Source organism: Anoplophora glabripennis, unplaced genomic scaffold (assembly GCF_000390285.2).
Source record: "Anoplophora glabripennis isolate ALB-LARVAE unplaced genomic scaffold, Agla_2.0 scaffold634, whole genome shotgun sequence".
NCBI lineage: Eukaryota > Metazoa > Arthropoda > Insecta > Coleoptera > Cerambycidae > Anoplophora > Anoplophora glabripennis.
This window is the reverse complement of record NW_019416707.1, coordinates 191,378-210,861: the sequence shown is the minus strand read 5'-3', so window position 1 is coordinate 210,861 and position 19,484 is coordinate 191,378. Positions and strand designations below refer to the sequence as shown.

The 19,484-nt window shown below is 33.4% G+C and overlaps 1 protein-coding gene across 4 annotated transcripts in view; it reads left to right on the top strand.

Annotated features, from left to right (window-relative positions):
• LOC108914209 (cyclin-dependent kinase 14) overlaps positions 1–19,484 on the top strand; it is a 188,830-nt gene that overhangs the window by 67,038 nt on the left and 102,308 nt on the right. The gene's annotated exons all lie outside the window — the stretch shown is intronic.

Sequence of the window (19,484 nt, the reverse complement as noted above, 5' to 3'; positions counted from 1 at the left end):
TGCTGTAATACATGCTTCCGGTTATAAAATCAATACATTAAATTTAAACGGCCTCTTAAGGGGCGATAAATATCAAAACAAAGTAAGTGCTTTTACTAAAAATAATGCCCCGCACAGAATAGAGTGAATTTTTATGTTCTTGTTCTGCTAAGGGGGAGCTCTGCCAAAGTGTCGACGATTACTGTTGTGTATACTGGGTCCTCAACAAGCTGCTGCTTTAATGGACCAATCTGTCTCCTCGCCACCATCTACACTAAGAAAAAAAATGTGTTAATGAACTTGCATATTTTGATTTTGTGTGAAGAGCATTTTCAAGTCTAAAATTCCTATACGGTAATAATTTAGTTTATCCTATGGGGAAAAAAAACTGATTTCTGTAAAATGTTTCTGGTGTTCTTTTGGCGAGGTTTTTATACGTATTTATGTAAGAGTAATTTTTATTTTAATTATTTTTCCTTTGTTTTTTTATATTTATAAATTTATATTGATATTGCGCGCTTCTAATAAAGTTAAGGTTCACAATTAGAATTTCCTTGTTTTTTCAGCGACGTACATCGAAAAATAGAAGGTTGTTCTTTCTTAGTGCACATTTTTTCCAGTGTATTATTTACTCTCGACGGTCTGCAGCTTAATGGCCCAATCTGTCTCCTTCCTACCAATTACCTCTACCAGATTAATAATTAACAATTAATCTGGCAGCGCTAAAAACAGCAGCTGAGTAAACGAGCCACTAATTGCATTTCGCCCCAATACGTGTTTCTAACCCCCCCAAGGGGTCGTCCCGATCCCGATCGGCCCCGGTGCGTCGCCGTACTTTGGGATCCACCGCGTATTTTCGGCGGAAAATCAATGTTGATGTGCGTGTAAATGAGATTCCGAGGGCCAGGGCACTTTTCCTTATAATCATCATTGGATTTTGATCTGCTCCCGATCGGTTCCGCTGATTTATATGACTCGGCGAGTGATAACGAGGTCGTTAATGTTTAGGTTTGGGTTTCAGATGTTATAAATCGGTTTTTTGAACTTTACTCGTATCTTTCCCCGTATCACTGTAACAGCAACTAGTTCGAGCACACGAACGTATTGAACCTTTCAACCATTCCTTGTAAATAAAAAAAAGTAACAATCATAACACGATTTTCAAACAAGAGGACCAGAAAATTGCTCTTGCCAAACTATCACGAACATGCAGAACATTGTGGTTTGAATCCTCCCTTGTAAATAAACGGTGGTAGCTTGTATAGTCGTTACAATATCAGTTGGAACCACTTAAAAACATTTAACTCAAACTATACGGAATCCATAGGTGTCCAGAAAAATTTTGTCCTTTCTCGTTTAAAAATACTATATTCCGAGCTATATTCCTATTTAGTTGACGGATATTCTCAAATTTTTTGTAAATAATCTCCCCGAAGTGCAATCGTGATTCCATACGATTGTCAAGTTTTTTATATTTAAGACCGCATTGTAATAAAATGTTGTAAAGTTTTCAAACATTTATATATATTTAAAATAATACGTTGACTTAGTACGTGTGAATCTTTGTTTTTAAACTATGAGTTTGATTCGACGCTTTGGACAAAAACCGGCTCGACTATTTGGGAATTTTCCCGTGTCATTTCGTTATCTTCCGCTTCAAAAAGTCTCCAGAAATTACTAGATAATTACATATATTATTTATTTTAATAACTATTACACTTTACTGGTTACGATATGAACAAATATTAATATTAACTAATAATATTACGTATTATACCAACAATAAATATACCACGCCAAGCACTGCTCTCTAAAGCACTGACAAAGCCAGGTGAACCGCGTTTGACACCAAACTAATTATAGAATACCACGCAAAAAAATTATTTACGACCTAGTGGATAGGTTTGCTTTAACGACCAGCGCGCCGCCGTCGATTCTACATCAGGCGGATTGTCTACCAATACCGGGCTCGCCCAATGGCTATTCGAGTATAAATTACGAGACACATCATGGCTAAAGCATAAGAAATTTAAAGAGAAGTGCAGACGGTCCTGTGCTTTAAGATTCACAGGTTCCAATTGATATCGTAACAACTATAACCTTGCTTGGTGGAACTCGAAACTGACGTGAAATTTTGTCGGTTCTGCGTATATTATCATAGCGATTTTGATACGTTTTTTCTAGTTTTCGGTGACTCGAGTCTGGTCTACTAATAGCGGTAAAGAGGTGTTTTTAACCGTCATTGCGAGTTTTTTGAAAATTCGAAAGTAGTAAAAATTAATTTTGTCATTCAGAGTAATAAGACAATCCCTGAAGACTCTTTACAGACAAGTAAATTAAATTCAGAAAGGAATGGTATAAATTCCACTTTATTAGACTTTAGTCCTGTTGACCTAATAAATATCCCATCAGTTTATATTGTGATATCTTTCCACTAGTAGATAATTTAAGTATTCTATAGAATTGTCTCTTTTATCTTTCCTTTCATACACTAGACCTTCAGTGCCTTCAAGGATTTTCCCTTTTAGAAATACCTCCACAGTATACAGTATTTGTGTAATCAAATCTAATGTAACTAACTTCCAATTGTGTAACTAGCTTAGTGACTCAGACTCCCATATATTATATAGGAATATGTGAAAATTAATAATACACATGTCGTGAGTCATGCGTTACATATGCGTAACGCACAAGTATGGAAAACAGATAAATTGACTTGGAATTTAACTTTATTGACTTATTACAAATACATTTTAATTAAACATTTACTATTTGCATCCATTCTATGTATATTTACCTAAAATAAATTATGATTCACCCTGAATTTAAATTGGATAATAATTGCCCACTGTTTACGTAGAATCTGACACATAACAACAGAAGTGTATTGCTTAGACATACGTACATTTTTGGAGTAATAATTATACAGGCGTGAAAGTGTGTGTAGATTCGTGGGTGGTACACAATCATGTCATTTCGAGGAATTTTTACGATTCAGCTATTTATAGCTAAATAGATGTAGAGTAGGCATCTTCATTAATATGCATGAGATATTACGTAAGCGCTAATTACCATTTTGTGGCGAATGCTAATTAAAGAGGGCCAACGTGTTTTATAAAGAAATAATGATTTTTTAATATTCGCAACACGGGTCGATTAAGGAGTAATCCAGAGGCACATTAAGGGTCCGACTTGGCTTGTTTAAGCAGCACATTAAAGTTTAATTATAATACTTAACTATGCACAAGTTGCTCGTACCAAAACCGAGTAATTATTGGTACAAAGCACATTCGTGTTTAGAAATAGGTACCAGCTTTCAACTCATCCAAGTAATAAATATTGTGAAAGTATAGTTCTTCTAGTGTCATTTATTCATTATGTGACAAATATAAATAAAATTGCTGTACTAAAAACCGGCAAAGTAGATAACATTGTGAAATAATACATAGACTACTTCTTGTTACCGTATTAATATTTGTTATAGTGTTAAAGAAGTATCCTCAAAATATGTTTTGTTGGAAACATATTTTTATCGCATAAGCTTGCATTATTTGAAAACAGAATAATCTAAAAAATTGTCACCAAACCCAATAAAAAAAGGTAAATAGAATTTTTAATATATTTGTAACTTACTTGACACCTCGATGATTTTTCCTATTTGTTTTAGTTTTCTGGACTTTTTGCTTGACAGTTTTTTTATATCCTTCCACTGTCTTTGTTTTTGAGCTATAGAGCAGGTATGTTGACCTGATATTAGTTCCAGAAAACTAGAGTCGATGTTCGATCACACTCCTTGATTACTCCGTCAATTCTCGAGATGAATTTTCGTTGGTGCTCTTGCACATTGACTTCCTAGATTTCGGCGATCTCTGGTGTTGTCTTATGTCCTGTCATCGACTGTGATTGGATTTCTGGATTTATGTTCACTTCGCCTGTTGATCGTGGTACGAGTTTTAAGAATTTCCTGTCGTTTTATTAGAAAATTCAAAACATCGGTGATTTTTTGAGCAATCGACAGTAGTCTTCGACAATCGGTCTACCACCAGCTGGGGCTCGCTCAATCAGGCTCTCTGCACATCAGCTGTGGCTCGATGTGTCTGAAGCGATTTTCGAAAGATCGGTAAAAATTTCCAGTGTCTAACCGACACTGCCTCGATGATTTTGGAGGTGTTTCGATGTCTGTGGGCCACTTGGTTTGAATTGGAGACGTGGATGAAACTTTAAGTTCTCTTGGAACTTTTCACAGAACTTCTGGAACTATTGCAAACCTTTGAAGCAAACGTACTATCTCCTTGTAGTAATTTCTCTAAATTTTGCTTGTGATTAATCTGTGGGTTACTTTTGTATTTGACCATCCGGTAAATTACAATGTAGTCCTTCTTCCGCAGACATTGTGTAAATACCTCGCTAAACCAAATCAATCTCCCAGACAAAAACAATAAAGTCTCCTAGCAGCCGGCCATAGCTCGCAATAAATTAACGTCCCTGCGGAGCGCCTGGGAAATATTTGACTTGGCCGTGTCTATCAGGGAAAATTGAAGTGTATGGGAGAACCTCTTACGCCGTAGTCTTTTTAATGTTTCCCTCTATGAAGATTGATGACAGCTGGCCGAGAAAACAGCTGAATTGCTGCCAAGCGCCGTCCGGCTCTTTCGCGGAGGAAGAAACCGATTTGTTTTATGTCCGTGAGGCAGTTTCGTCGCCGAGTGTGGATTATAATTTTATTAATGGACCGTATAGAAGTGGCCCAGTTTATTAAAATAGATGCGTGCGGGCGTGACTAATAATCTTGATGGTATATGATATATACGAAAAAAACTAAGCTTGAGAACATATTGAATGTCTTCTTGCAAGCAATCATAATGAAATATAATTGTTTGAGAACATAATTTAACAATAATATCAAAACTGAAGTAAATGATTGCAATTTATGTGGATATTGAATTAATAGTGATGGATGTTGCAAAATGTTATATATTAATCGATTTTACAATAACTTGCTCAAATTGTAAGGAAATTCTTCGATTTTCATCAGTTACATCTAGCTATATCGTTACAACAAATGTTTGTATTATAAAGGGTGGGAAAGAATGCAGTGCGATTTTGTTGTCCTTTACTTTAGGACATGCTTTCCTGATCACCTTATATACGTATCGTAATATGTGCAAGTTTTTGGTGTTTTCAAATTATTTTTTGTATTAATGGAGTCTGCATCTTGTGTTGACCAAACATATTTGGCCATTGCTATATAAGTTACGATATTTTCGTATATTTTCAACTATTTAACTGTGTGTTGTTTTATATTCGTTTAAAACGTCCAAAAGAAACTTTCGGTGGGTTACAATCTTATATGGTTCACAAGACATCAAATGGAATTTACCACGATCTTATCATTACGCGTATTAAAGCTGAGCAATCAACTTATTAAATTCTAAAGGGTAGGTATTCTATTACTTGGAAATATGGCCCGCTTGGAATTATTGCTATATTTTTCCTTTAAAGCTTTGCCAGTCGTGTAATCGGATCCTTTACCGTTGGTGAGCACCACTCAAAGTTTGAAATCCAACCGAGTGTATTCCGTAAGAAGCAGGGTATGGGTAAATGTTGTTTTACGTTTTTCTATCATCAAATTATTTTTATTTTTTATGTTTCACACTAATACTTATAGATTCATATTATCTTTCAAGGTAAATTAACTAACATGATATAAATCTTAGTTCAAACTGTTGTCTGTTTTTTTAAATAATATTTCTTGTAATGCCACGAGACGTAAAAGATTTTTACACTGAGAGAACAATGCCCTTGAATACAAGCTATAAAATCTTAGTTTGTTGGAGGTAAATATGCTACGTTTTTAAGAATTACCTATAATGATTAAATTTTGATGAAGACACTGAAAATGTAGGTTTACTATTTGTTTTAGAAGTAACGCTTCTAATAGCATTTGTAGATTGACCACCCGATGATACAGAAATTATTTAGAAGTTCCTCAATCTATTAGATGAGTAGATTTTAGAAAAACGTCAATAAAGTGAGGGTTTCTTTGACATTATTGGCATTCAAAACGCAAAATGAGCTCTCACGCTGTTCCGTCTCCCGAGATTCTGTGCCTTTTGTGTCCTGTCGCATCACATTCGAAATTAAATACTTCGCCTTAGAGGCCGACTGCCTTTTACGGTGTTTTTACTGCACTTCTCATAATCGTGTGGCATCTGACGGGGCGCGCTAGGGTGAACACTGAACGGGAAACAAAAACAAATCAATCTAGGGGTGAGACAATGGCGTGTCAGGTCAATGTGCCATTCCGGGAATTTTTCCTTTTCCTTTATGCGGATGTTCCTGAGAACCTGCCGAGGTGATGTGTATATTACTTTTCAGCTAGCCTTCCTGAAACATTTAGGTTTCGAATACTGTGACAAATTAGTTTACTTTATTTTATTCATCAAAATCCACTTTTTTCATAATAAATAAAAAATAACAAGGGATGAAATGAGATAAATTTCTAAAACATTGGATGTATATATAAAATTTCTGGACGAATGGCCCTCAAATAAACAGAACAACAAACTTCTCCCTAACAGAATTTATTTATTTAATTAAACTCGATTTATATTTAGAAACCAGACGAAAGTTTAATACCATAACATTCCGAGAAAACCCTTAACATTGTTTGTTTTACAAACTCTTCAGTTAAACAATTTATTTTGATGGTTCAAATGCTTTTGTGTTTGATACTACACAAAGGGCCCATTGTAAGGCTGTTTTTCTACGATGGGGGGCCTATTCACTATAAGTCTGTTTCTTCTTCCCTCGAACCAATTGCCAGCAATCCAATTATATGAAGCCCTATAAAAAGGAGTACATATGTAACAACATTAGAATACATAATCGGAACAGTGCGCCTTAGTGTTCAATTTATTCATAGCAATAACTTAAAGGTTCCTTGGGTGTTCCTTTTCTTTTTCTCTTTATACCATATGTTTCTTACTGCAGGAATTAGGCTCTAAAAGACAAACCTTCTAGATCCTTCTCCGATTTCCCAGAAATTTATTTATGAGAGAAAAATTAGACCAGCTGCTATCTTCCATGTTACAGTGGCAAGCCAGGCGAAGGAAAACAGTTTTAAATGAACAAAAGGCTACTTTTTGTGTGGGACTTCATGAGAGATTTAATATATTTGCATAATTCATATTTGACGGGCAAAAATGCGGAAAAAGCTTTCATACTAATGCTATTAATAAAAATTCAAATAATATTGAAATTTACATTGTCTTTAATATCTTTTACACGAACGCAATGGAATTTACATTATAGGCTTTTGTATGTTATTCATTGTTTAAAGCAGATTTAATCCAAATGCAAATTAACTATTATTTAAAAACTTTTTTATAGTACATATTTATATATTAGTGAAAGAATTTTAAAGAATCCTTTTAATCATACAGAGATTCTTTGTATTATTATTGGTAATTTTGTAAAATTACACCGAGTTTTTATTAAAAATTAATTTATTTCTATTCCTGTGCATTTTAAATTACGAATAATGTGAACTGCTATTTTCGAAATAGATTTAATAAAAAAATTGCTTATCTTATCTTATTTTCACAACAATGTTGCAAAAATAAACAAGAGAAAAATAGAGAAATCTTATATACCCAACTGAAATGTTATAGAAACAATTTAATAACCGTTGAGTAGATCTGTAGTTATACAGGGTGATTCACAACTTATCCACAAAAATTTGGGAATAGATGCGGCATGAGAAATGGAGTGAATGTCGTAAACAAATTTTTGTAAAATCCTTGTAGTTTCCGAGAAAAAAATTATTGAAGTTATAGTACTTTCAACCATTACATAGCTGGACAACTGTAGTCTCTAGCGTTATTTGCAATACGCATGGAGAGCCACGTGGCCTCAGCGACTCCGAATACTGAAATCCGATTTTATAATCATCGTTGCGATAGTGTTTACAATAGTTTTTTAGTAGTTCAAAAATGGCTTGCGTGTATAGTAACTCGGAGTTGACGGATATCGTTTTAATTTATGGTGAAGCATTTGTGTTATGGTCAGGCAAGACAACATTTGTGTTAGTTCGTAGAAGACGGACCCAATGCGTTTACAGTTTACACAAATTAATTTAAAATTATATTTTACACGGCGTACCTGTGCCCTTCATTTGACTTACATTAATATTAATAAAAGGCGACACTTTTGCCTCTTCTTTTTCACTGATTCATGTTAAATGGGGACCTGTGCAACAAAGTTTGGAGGACGAAATCAGGACCAGCTTAACAAGCTGTATAAACGGATTAGGCGAGAGCATGAAAAATTCATGCCCGCTCTGCGCCTCGGGCTCCTTTTAAACTACCGCGAAAATTGCCACTCGACAAAAAATGGAAGTGTTAATTGAATATAGTATTGACTTCCGACGCTGAAGAAGCAGCCTTGTATTACTGTCAGAATTGTACGGCGAGAGCAAGCCTCGAAAAAAGAAACCAAAGAGAAAAATAAGTCATAAGAAATTTAGGAGAAATATGTGGCCAAAAAAAAACCTAGCGGAAATTTCTATACAAAGATATATTTCGTATATGTAAAATTTACAATCTAGTATCTCAGACTCGTTGTTTGAAATAATTAGATATCTGCGGAGACATTTTGTACAGTGACGCGTTGTCTCTGCGGTATTTTGCTGACATTCACTGTAGATGAACAGCATATGGGGCCGATGTGGGCAACTTATTGTAGACTTACCACGAGTGATGATGGACGTTACATTTGTTGTGCTCTTGTTTCTATAATTACATTCTATTTAAAATCGTTAAGTATTTGTAAAAAAAATTGTATGGTCCCTTTTTGTTGTTCTAGAGTTATGTTAGGTGTAATGGTAGCGGCAATATAACTAAATTGAATGGTATAGACACCTTGGAAAAACCACTAAGACTTACAAACAATGATCAATCAAATTTAGAAAATATATAAAGTGGCGTCGAGTTTCTGAGGTTTTTAGTGAAAGTGACTCCAGACAATATTTATTAAATCATTAAACACCTTGAATGTTATTTCTAATATACTTATTTTTTTGTTGGATCTCAAAGTAAACAGCAATAATAAATTATAATAAAACGACATGAAAGAAGGTTATTCGAAACACAAACTATTATGTAGGAATATTTAAATTTTATCAAACCATTTCCATTCTGGGGTTTCTGTGCTAAGCAATTATTTATGATATATGTAGCTGTCTTCCTAACCCCACTTTATTGGACGGTCGAAATCTTCGCTAGGATTTACAGAATTTATATTACGGTAGTTTGCGCGGTCCCGCATAAAGTTCGGCTCTTCAGACGAATGGACCTCTCGTTTTATCGACAACGGCGAATGTTTCAATATACGGCAACTTTTTGGGTACGTAATGTTCCGAAGAACGGTTGTGCAGCACTTGCGGTGTCGGAGGTGGCTTATATAATGTGCAATGTGTCGGGAAGTATGTGAAGTGAATTCAGGGGGTACGTATTTTTTTTAAGCTGTTTTTCAACAAATCATTTTACGGATTTAAAAATCTACCTACCCAGCTTACGCAGAATAATAATTTTATATACACCATTTCAGTTTAAAATTGAAGATGAAAAAGTAGTCAATTGACTGATGAATAATAATGCGCTGAAGGGCACCGACACAAGTAAGTTTGCGTCTGAGAGAAACGCTCCAGAAGTGTATTTGTGAATCTCGGTCTCATTCTTTGTAGACGAATAGATTCTTATTTAATATCGCGCAACTCCAACTGAGTCAGCAGCGCAATTTATTTGTGGCGGTCTGCGTCGTTTTCAAAGTAAAAAATCTTGGATATTTTTCTCTATCGAAGAGGAATCCAGTTTCATTGGAGCACACCGTATGACGTCTTGAAAATCAGTAGTACATGTCAAACATCAAAAACGGAATTTCTCAGAGAGGTAAAGACGATAAAGGGTTATTTAATATTTTAGCAAAGTAGAACTTGTCAGTAACCTCATATGTTCATCTCGCATTTGACGTAAATTTAAACCCGACGTCCTTCCCAGCGTTGCACAACACTGTATTTATTTTTTATAGGTGCTTCCTGAGTGGGTAATATAATGCCATAATTTCGTAATATCTTGCGCCGTGCAATGCCTTCGTTTATGACAATATCAGACGGAGGAATACTTAGACCTATTTGCAATGCAAATGAGCCCATTATATTTCCTAAGATAGTGCTCAGAGGAAAACTATAACCTTACACGTCTATATTTACATATAAATTGATGGGCTGAGTGGAAAGATTGGCGAAATAATTAGCGACTTTCATTCTTGAGGTTGGGTCGTAGGTTACAAAACGTCGGTACTGCAACTCTGACTTCATAATATACAGGGTCGTTATGCGTTATGACCGTAAGTTGGTTGACTTTGGATTTATTGGAATAAAGGATTTTTTTAAGGAACAATTTATTTATATAAAAAATGAGCAATTTATAGAGCTAACTTACTTATATTCTGTTAGAACACCTTGTCGTTGGTAGGCCTATGTCTAATAGTACGGAAAACAGTCAAATGATTGTTGCAAAACAATCAGTAGGAAATCAGATTATTATCTAATCTATTACATAGACTTATAGCACATTCTTTCGGCCATATTTTCCATGACGTTTATTATTTTCATTTCATTATCTCAGACAAAAAATTGCTTGTACTTAACGGGGTTTGAAATATGAGCTGACGGCTAACTAATATTCACCACCACAGTTTGGTCAGTGAAGGAGGCCAGTTTATGGCAACATCTGCAGTTGATTGCCCGATCGTTTATGGAATGGTGAAAGACCACAATTGACTTTTAAGTACCTAGGAAATCATAGGAACCCCAGTTGTACAAGACTGCATTTGGGAGGGTTGAAGTTCAGTCGAAGAAAAATCGTTTTTGACAGTTTTTGTTTGTATGGGGGGTACTTTTTGATGTTATATCTGTTAATGTAATGGTAAAATAAACAATAAAAATCTCTGACCTTAACTGCTTATTGTTTTTTATAAAATACGGTTTTGATATCGTTTTTCGAATTCCATTTTAAATCGTAAACACTTGATTTCACAGTTGACAAATACAGTAAGGCAAAATGGAGCTAATAATGTTTCTTAACAAGCGATTCGTTTTTAAGATTTTTATGTAATTACATAGTTTTCAACACTGAAAACAACAGAAAACCTTAAAATACTGAAATGCTTCAATGAACGAATTCTTCTGTCGATATCTTTCTTTTGACTATTCAAATTTGATCATATAAAATTACGTACCTTCTCGTTGATCATCGAGTGTATTGTTAAATTGGCAATTGTCATGGTGGTTCTGACTTTCCTACTTTTTACTGAGAATAAATACAAAATTAAATTGGTGTTGGAAATTATAGACATTCCTTTACAGTAATATAATACGTACCTATAATTTTTTAAAAACTTCACGATTTGCAGTAAAGTCTTGAGAAAAGGCAAAGAACCCACTAAACGACGCAGTTGGAAATTGAACGTCCAATTAAATTTAAACGTTCAATTAAAGCTGTATGAAGGGACAACATCGATCATCAACGCACATTCGGTCAGATTTCACACGTGTTGGGGACAGGTAGCCGTTAACGAATTGATTGAGAACGTTGTGAAGTTTCCTAATTAAAACTACATCGGTTAAAAAAGTGTTTCGGGTGGGTGGGAAGTCCGCGTCGATTATGTTTGAAGTTGTGAAATATGTGCAGATACATTCTCGTTCATTAGAACGTCATAAGTTTGTTAAACTAGCTCGGGCGTACTTGTAGTTGAGAGGGGGATGATATACATAATTTGTTCAGGAAAATACAACAATTAATAAGCGAAAATGTGACTATAAGGTATACTATTGCCTAAAATAGTTTCTTAAAAAGTCCGCATGGGACTTCAGCATTATCGTCTTTCTGTCAGGAATCTTCTTAGGTGATATATAGAAGGCGAGGTTATGACTTTGAGATGGCAGAAAAATAGTTGAAAAATACGGTGGTTGCTGTGGAAATTTAACAGCTAGTCGATTTAACATAATTGTATAATTTTTCACAGTCGCTTTATGAGATTTTATGGCCGCAGAATGAATAGGTGGCAGTAAAAGAGTCGGATTTCGGGGACTGAATATCAAATGAGGTTTTTAATGCCGCCCGTACTCCACTCTAGAGAGATGAGATCATGTTTTTTAATCGTTGCTTTACAGGAAAAAATTAAAGTGTTTTTAAATGTCATAATCGCGTTGTTTTACATTTTGACGAGGTTGTTGTTCACTTTCTGTGTATGCAGCCATATTAAAGTAATACTTTTGTATTTCGGAAAAAGACGAATACTATAAAAAAGAAATAATACTAATGAATTCGTAAAACTTGATTTTTGTATGAAAATATCTATTGATTTTTTTTCTTTCACATTCTTATAGAAGCTTGTTAAAATACTTTTGTAAATGTTTCTAATTTAGCAGAAATTGTGTGGATAAAAACATTATACCAGAGATGATTACACATATATTTTGTTTAAACAATGATTAGATTAGTGAAACTTGCATACGCAAATAAATAAGTATGAAAATAGTACGATCTTGAAACAAAAAAAAAACAAATAATATTCAAATATATACCTAATTCAAGCTTAGGTACCTACTAATATTTAGACTAATATAATACATTCTAAAAAAAATCTGTGTTAGTGAAAGCAATGAAGTTTCGGAGTGAAATTATTGAGTACATTTTCACTCAGTATTGGGCATTTTGATCATTTTACTCATTTCTAATTATATTTAAACTAAAACTGAGTACTTTCACTCTAATATAGGTACTAAGGAGTAAGGAGAAAACAGAAAACATGAACCTGAGATATATCTACGACTCTAGAATATAAATATGTAATATAGGTATATCTAAGCAAACATTCATTTGTTTTTATTAAAATAACGGAAATTCGTTAGAGATTTTGATTTGTCGAGAATTAGAGAACGTCATTCTTTAATAAACAGTAAAAGATTAAGGTCATTGACCTGTGTTTCCAAAAGGACCTACTACAGAATTATACAATCGATCTCTCTATCAAAGGACTTAAATTTACCATGTGCCTTGTACCCAGTAAATGAACTCGCATTGAACCCAGTGCCCTTGTGACTATTACTTGTTTGTTTTAATTACAATCGCATGCGCCACTGTTGGCGAGATCTCACACTTGGCTCGCAAATGGTAATTAATTTATTACGCTAAGTCAACCGCAAGACATATAAAGATGACTTCACGCTCATCTTTAGCGCGTGATTCTCAGAAATGCAGTTGTGGCATAGTTTTATTAGTTTATATTAAAATGTTTTTTTAATTTTCGTACGGAACATTGAAAAGACCGTTTTGTTTGTAACACATGTTTTTCTTATGTACTTAATGAATTATTTTTCTATAATAAGTCCTGAGTATACAGGGTGATACAAGTTTTATTCGTTCTTGAACTTGAGTTCAAATTGTTATTACAAATAAATAATTAATTAAGCAGTAATCTAACCAAAATATAAAAATACCCTGAAAGGAAGTGGAAATTTGTTATTCCATTAAGCTTTATTCCCTAAATCAACCTTGCAGTTCTTCGATAATAGTTTCCTGTTTGTACGAATCCTCACAAAAGATTTGGGCCTAAATTTGTTATTTTAGGTCTACGAATAATATCTACTCCAAATATTTTCGCTGTAAAGGAATAACCCCACATGCCCTTGGATTAAATCAATAAATTAATATTTGGTTCAGTAAAAACGTTTATATTAAATGTAAATATTCTAAAATAGTTCTTAAAAATTTTACTGTTTGTGCTAAACTTCCTTATACAGACTGCCTACTATAAGAGGACCACCCCTATGTATCTCGCTTAATATACGACGCACGTCAAAAATCTTTATATATTTTTAGTTGCATTTTTTGAGGCCTTTATGCTCGTAAAAACAAATTTGAGATCCATGGCCAACTTTGTGAGTAATCATAAAAAAACCGGAAAAGTATTTTTATTTTAAGAGATAGAAAAAACTTATTTTAATAAAATTTCATGGCAAAATTGATATCTTTCACCTGGTATAAACAGATTTTTTAACTGTCGTATGTAAATTGCTGCGCCTCCTACACGGACAAAAAAAAATTATCATTATAGTAGGATATGGCTACAATATAATTGCTTGTTTTTTTCTCTTTCATGCGATATACTACATGTCGCCTTTATCTTTTATGTTTTACAATGTTAATGAACTTTATACGAGGTGTTTTATCTGTACAGGACTCTAACCGTGGCTTCCCTAGCCGAAAAATACAGTCAAGCTCCGCAATAACATATGCAGCGAAGCAAAACACGAGGGATCTTCCGTTTAAAATAATTTACTTGGCCACAACTTTAAGAAAACGATGCGTAAAACGATTTGCATGTTTCACAATGATACAGTGACATGATCCCTTTATTTTACGTTGATGATCCGCACCGCACGCCTTTGTTGCGCGGCCAATTATGACAGCTCTAGAATAAATAAAATAATTAGTCAAAGAATAAATTTTCTGGAAACAGTTCTAAACGAGAAATAGAAAACACTGACATTTTATACGGCAAATTGTTTTGAAAAAAGTCAAATCACTGGAAGTGGCTTGTGGTGTACTCTGGCTTTTTACGTTTCTAACACAATTAGCAGATATCCGATGAACATCAGTCAATGTAGAATTAACTGTGGTTTTAAATTGTTTTGAAACCGTCATTATCCTGTTAGCCGCGGTTTACTCCTGCCAACTTTGTGGCGGACTCGCGACGTTGCAAAACGTGTTGGCTTACGAAAAACAAGTATTCCATGCAAACTTCGTCGGTATCGATTAACGGCCAGTATCATTGACCTGTCGTATAAGATGTCGTGTCTCGTGATGTGGTTTGCGAGAGAAAAATCGAAACGTCGTTATGTAGAGGAGAACTTGATATCACAAGCAGTGGAGTAGAACTAACTTGAATTGAAAACCATGGTATAATCTAACGTACTATTAGTATTAAGTATACCTAATTACATAGGAGTATATTTTGATATGAATGTCTGAACAAACCAACTGCAATAATTTAAACGTATTTTTTGTTAGTACTAATTAACTCTACACACAAATACGATACACGAGTAACATATACCTACCTACAAGATAAATATTATGTGCTAACGAATAATCACGCAAATAGACAGACGATATGAGTAAGGTGGAAACTTTAGACGCTTCTAAAATTCCGCTAATTTATATGCGCATCAGGCGAATGAATAATACAGGAATTATAATAGTTACCGGAAGTTCGTTGGGGGGCTTATCGAGGGATATTTTTATGTAATGTGGGACCTGCTTGAAATTTCATTGAACCAAGCGTGAGTAGACGATTTTGATAAGCTAAATAAACTCTTATTTTGTTAGGAAATACGTACTCCGAGTTCCTAATTAGCTAATCCGGACGTTTGGAGATTTAGTCTAATTGGATAATTTATCAATACGAGTAAATTTAGTAGAAATCAGGAAAGTGGCTCTAAAGTTTGCTTCATTGTAGGTACATGTAAATATATAAACATAAAGTACCGATAAAATTAAGTCGGTAAAAGGCGTACGTACATATGGTTCCTCAAAACAGTGGTAAAATTCGGTGACTTATCTATTAAAATTTAAAATGAACTTTCATTTTATAGATTGGTAAATCTGTTCCTTTATTCCTTTGTGTTAGTGCTTATTTTCCGACAAGTTGACAGTGCCATCAGTGGTCGTAGATGATCGAAGTCAGATGTAAAAAAAACTGTAATTAACAGAATTGAATAACAACCAAAAGGGAATATAATGTCTGACACTTGACGAATCGAGCACCGAAAAATATTATCCATCGCAATAGAAAAATAGATTGTGTATTTGTCTTTACACTTTACACTTTTGGATAGATTAGAAGTTATGTCATTTGATGAGGTAATTTGGAAATGAAATAATATAATTAAATAATAGTGCATTTTTTGCACAACACGATTGAATGTCGAAAATTACGAAATTCTTGTTAAATATTTAGGCAAAATATAACAAAAATGTAAGAGTGAGAAGAGTTGTCCTTATTAGAAAAAAGATGTGCATTGTTTTGTCTCATTTCATCTTATGATGCAGAACATACCAAGATCAATAAATTTTTTAATTAAAAACTAATATGTATTTTACATATATTACGTAATTCTAAAAGTTCAAATAAATGTGGAACTAAATCATAGGTGCGTATGTAACTCAAATGTCCACAAATAAATATAAAAAAAAACATATAGAAGGGCATAAAATGGCACTTTATTTTTTAATGTCAATATTGGTACCTATGTTGAAAGTATTGAAAACATTTCGAGTACCTACGTATTGAAATATAATAATTGCTGTTTTATAAATATTCAAGAATTAATTTTCTAAAGAAATTTTGGTAGTATTACTATTTTAATAAATATTTTCATGTAAACGGCTGCTATTTTTGTAGGATAACACAGGCCAACGACAAAAAAACTTTTTTTTGGTGAATTTGATGAACATTCAATTGATCATTATATTAACTTTATTCAAGCACGCTATACCTACTCATTTTGACGTATAGCAAATTTATATCCTATATCCTAATGCATCAGCGATCGAGAACCAACTTTCCGTACATATTTTCCGAACTAGTCGCATATTTTTATGATACATATCGATGTGTAAGGCGCGCTATGCGGATTGAGTTTTTTACGATGCACGAGCGATTGAATATTGCAGAATTACGTTACGACCACGGCAACAACAGGATGCACTCGTATTTCATATGGGAAACACGCGAAATCCGTTGCGCCCGTACCTCCAACTCGATTTGAACTTCCTCGACGAGACGAGATTGCCGTATAGTGTGTAAAAATGCAGAGTAAGGTAAGATTTGATCTCATATATTTTTATTATTACGTTAAATCAATATAAAATGAAATAAGTCGTTAAGTTGTTTGTGGCATAATTGACTTTTTTGGGTGTTTTCTTCCTGTAAAAATAAATTTAAAAATTGTTTTAAAGTTTAAATTGGTTTGAAGACTTTCGTTGTCAATGGTTGAAAATTTTCTGGGCTAGTTGCCACATCATCGATTTAGACGTTTCAAGAGATATATCGATCCCTTATTCGGACTATAACTCACAGTTACAACCTTACAAGTACTGATTGCATTTTCATATTTATCCCTTTGTACCTAAATAGTATGTTCTTTTCGTCCATAGACTGAGAAAAGGATTTAACTGCGACAAATAAATCAGTAAACCTTCTACTTCTTTAGGTATATCTACTTATATCTCTGTATTTCTAAAGTTATTTTGTTTTTTATATTTACCTAATTGTTCTATTTGATGTTTCTAAAGAAAAAGACATTTCTATTTATTCTTAATAAGTACAAGTGCGTGGATATGGTCCTTCTAAATTCCGAACGATTACCGTGCAGGTCACGACCCACCTCAGCAAGGCCACTCGAACCGCGAGACTTACCGGAAGAAACAACGATCCTCTCCTTCAATTGTCGTCCCCCGCATATTGATAGGCGACCGTTTATCAGATCTACAAGGGATCGGTACGTGTAGAGAGTTCGGATTTCCTAATCGTGTAATTGAAGATGAGAAAAAAACTATTCCAATTTGCTAAGTGATTACAAGAGAAAAACTACCCCGAGATAAATCGTCGCAAGAACTGTGTCTGCTACTCTATTGGTATTATTCCCCAACTCGTTTTGTCCTAAATTTAACTTGTCCTATTCTCCGTCCCATAGTGAGAACGTTGATACAAGAAAAACTAATTTAATAGAAAAAAAAATTGCGAAAAGAAAGCTAGCAAATATTGCCCTGAAATTCGGAGAAAAAAAGGCGGCGTCATCTTTCTATTTTGAAGAAAAGTACATAATCTTCATTATAGACACACATTTAAGAGTGATAACAAACTTGCTATGCCATGGAAGTTATTAGTGCTAATTTTTTTTTAACAAAATAAATATGCAGAAGGTAAACTACTTGCAAACTATGTCATTAAGTCATGTTCATTTATAATCTCTAATGTAAAAGTAAAATCAACAAATAATTTGTTGCTTAATGTAGCTTTTTCATTTACATAAAAAAACAATTACGCTGCTTTACGAATATTTTACGTTCATAAAGTAAAATCTATTCATTTATTGTTAGTTTGTCGATAAAAAATGCATTATCGCGTATATTAAATTTATTATTTACATAGAAACACATTAAGGATTACGGTACGTACGTCTGCAATAATGTCTACTTAACCCAAATGTTCTGTTGAATTGCAATACAAATATCAAAGTAATAAATAATTGTGTACTAAATATAAAATAAATAATTTATATGCTCGGCTACTAAGTGTTTCTTACACTTTATTTATAAAGCCCAGGTAATTATTAAGTTCAGCATAAATAACAGATATGAATCTCTGTTGGAATAAAATACATACAAAATGAAATATTTCTCAGAAGTAACTGGATATTAGTGTATTTCCATTGCCTTCTCTCCGAAGTTTAAATAAATGCATTTTCCGTTCGGCTTGATTAAATGTTTATGTCAAAAAGGATTTATTACTTCTTCCTTGTTTCTGATCAATTAACAATTCATGCAGATTTTACAGCTTTCAGCCTTTAGCACTCAGTTTTACATTAACTTAATTTTACAGGAAAGTAGATTTTTCAACAGCTTTCAGTAAACTTGTAAATGTTGTCTGTCGCATTTTGTTATATTTTACATTTTTATATACTGCAAATCAACGAAAAACATGCTAAAAATCTTAGTTACAAATTATTATTGATTTAACCGGGCGCATTCGCCATAAGTTCGAAATATTTTATCTTACAGTTTTTGTATTTAAAATAATTATATAACTAAATAATATATTTATATGTCTTTTTTTCTTTGTTTTAAGCATACGTGGTCTATGTAATGATATTAGTCGTCAGCCGTATTGCAATAAGGCAATTTCTAATCTTTTTAATATAGTGTGGGCCATTAGTGTGAGAAAGTAAAATAACTCCCTTGTTATTCATAATACAGAAAAAAAGTTTATTTAAAAGTTGTACAGAATCAAAAAAAACTAAAGGACAAAATTAATTTGAAACATATAGGGGCGATTAGTAAAAACAGGGCACGCCAAATATTACATTTTTTAAAAGGAACACCCTGTATATTTTTAAACATATGGATTTCTGAGAAAATTCTATGTATGGCAATATAAACAGTTTAACATTTTAGTGCGGGGTTGCCAAGTTATGTAAAAAATTCTTAAAATTTTGGAAATATCATGACCTCGCAGAAGTTGTATTAACTTTCAACTACTAAAACTTCGGGTAAAAATATTTGACAAATGTTAGGCAGACTCCTATATTAGCTAATATCAATATTTTATACATGGCATTTTTTATAATTCGATTATTTTTAGAAAGTTCAAACTTG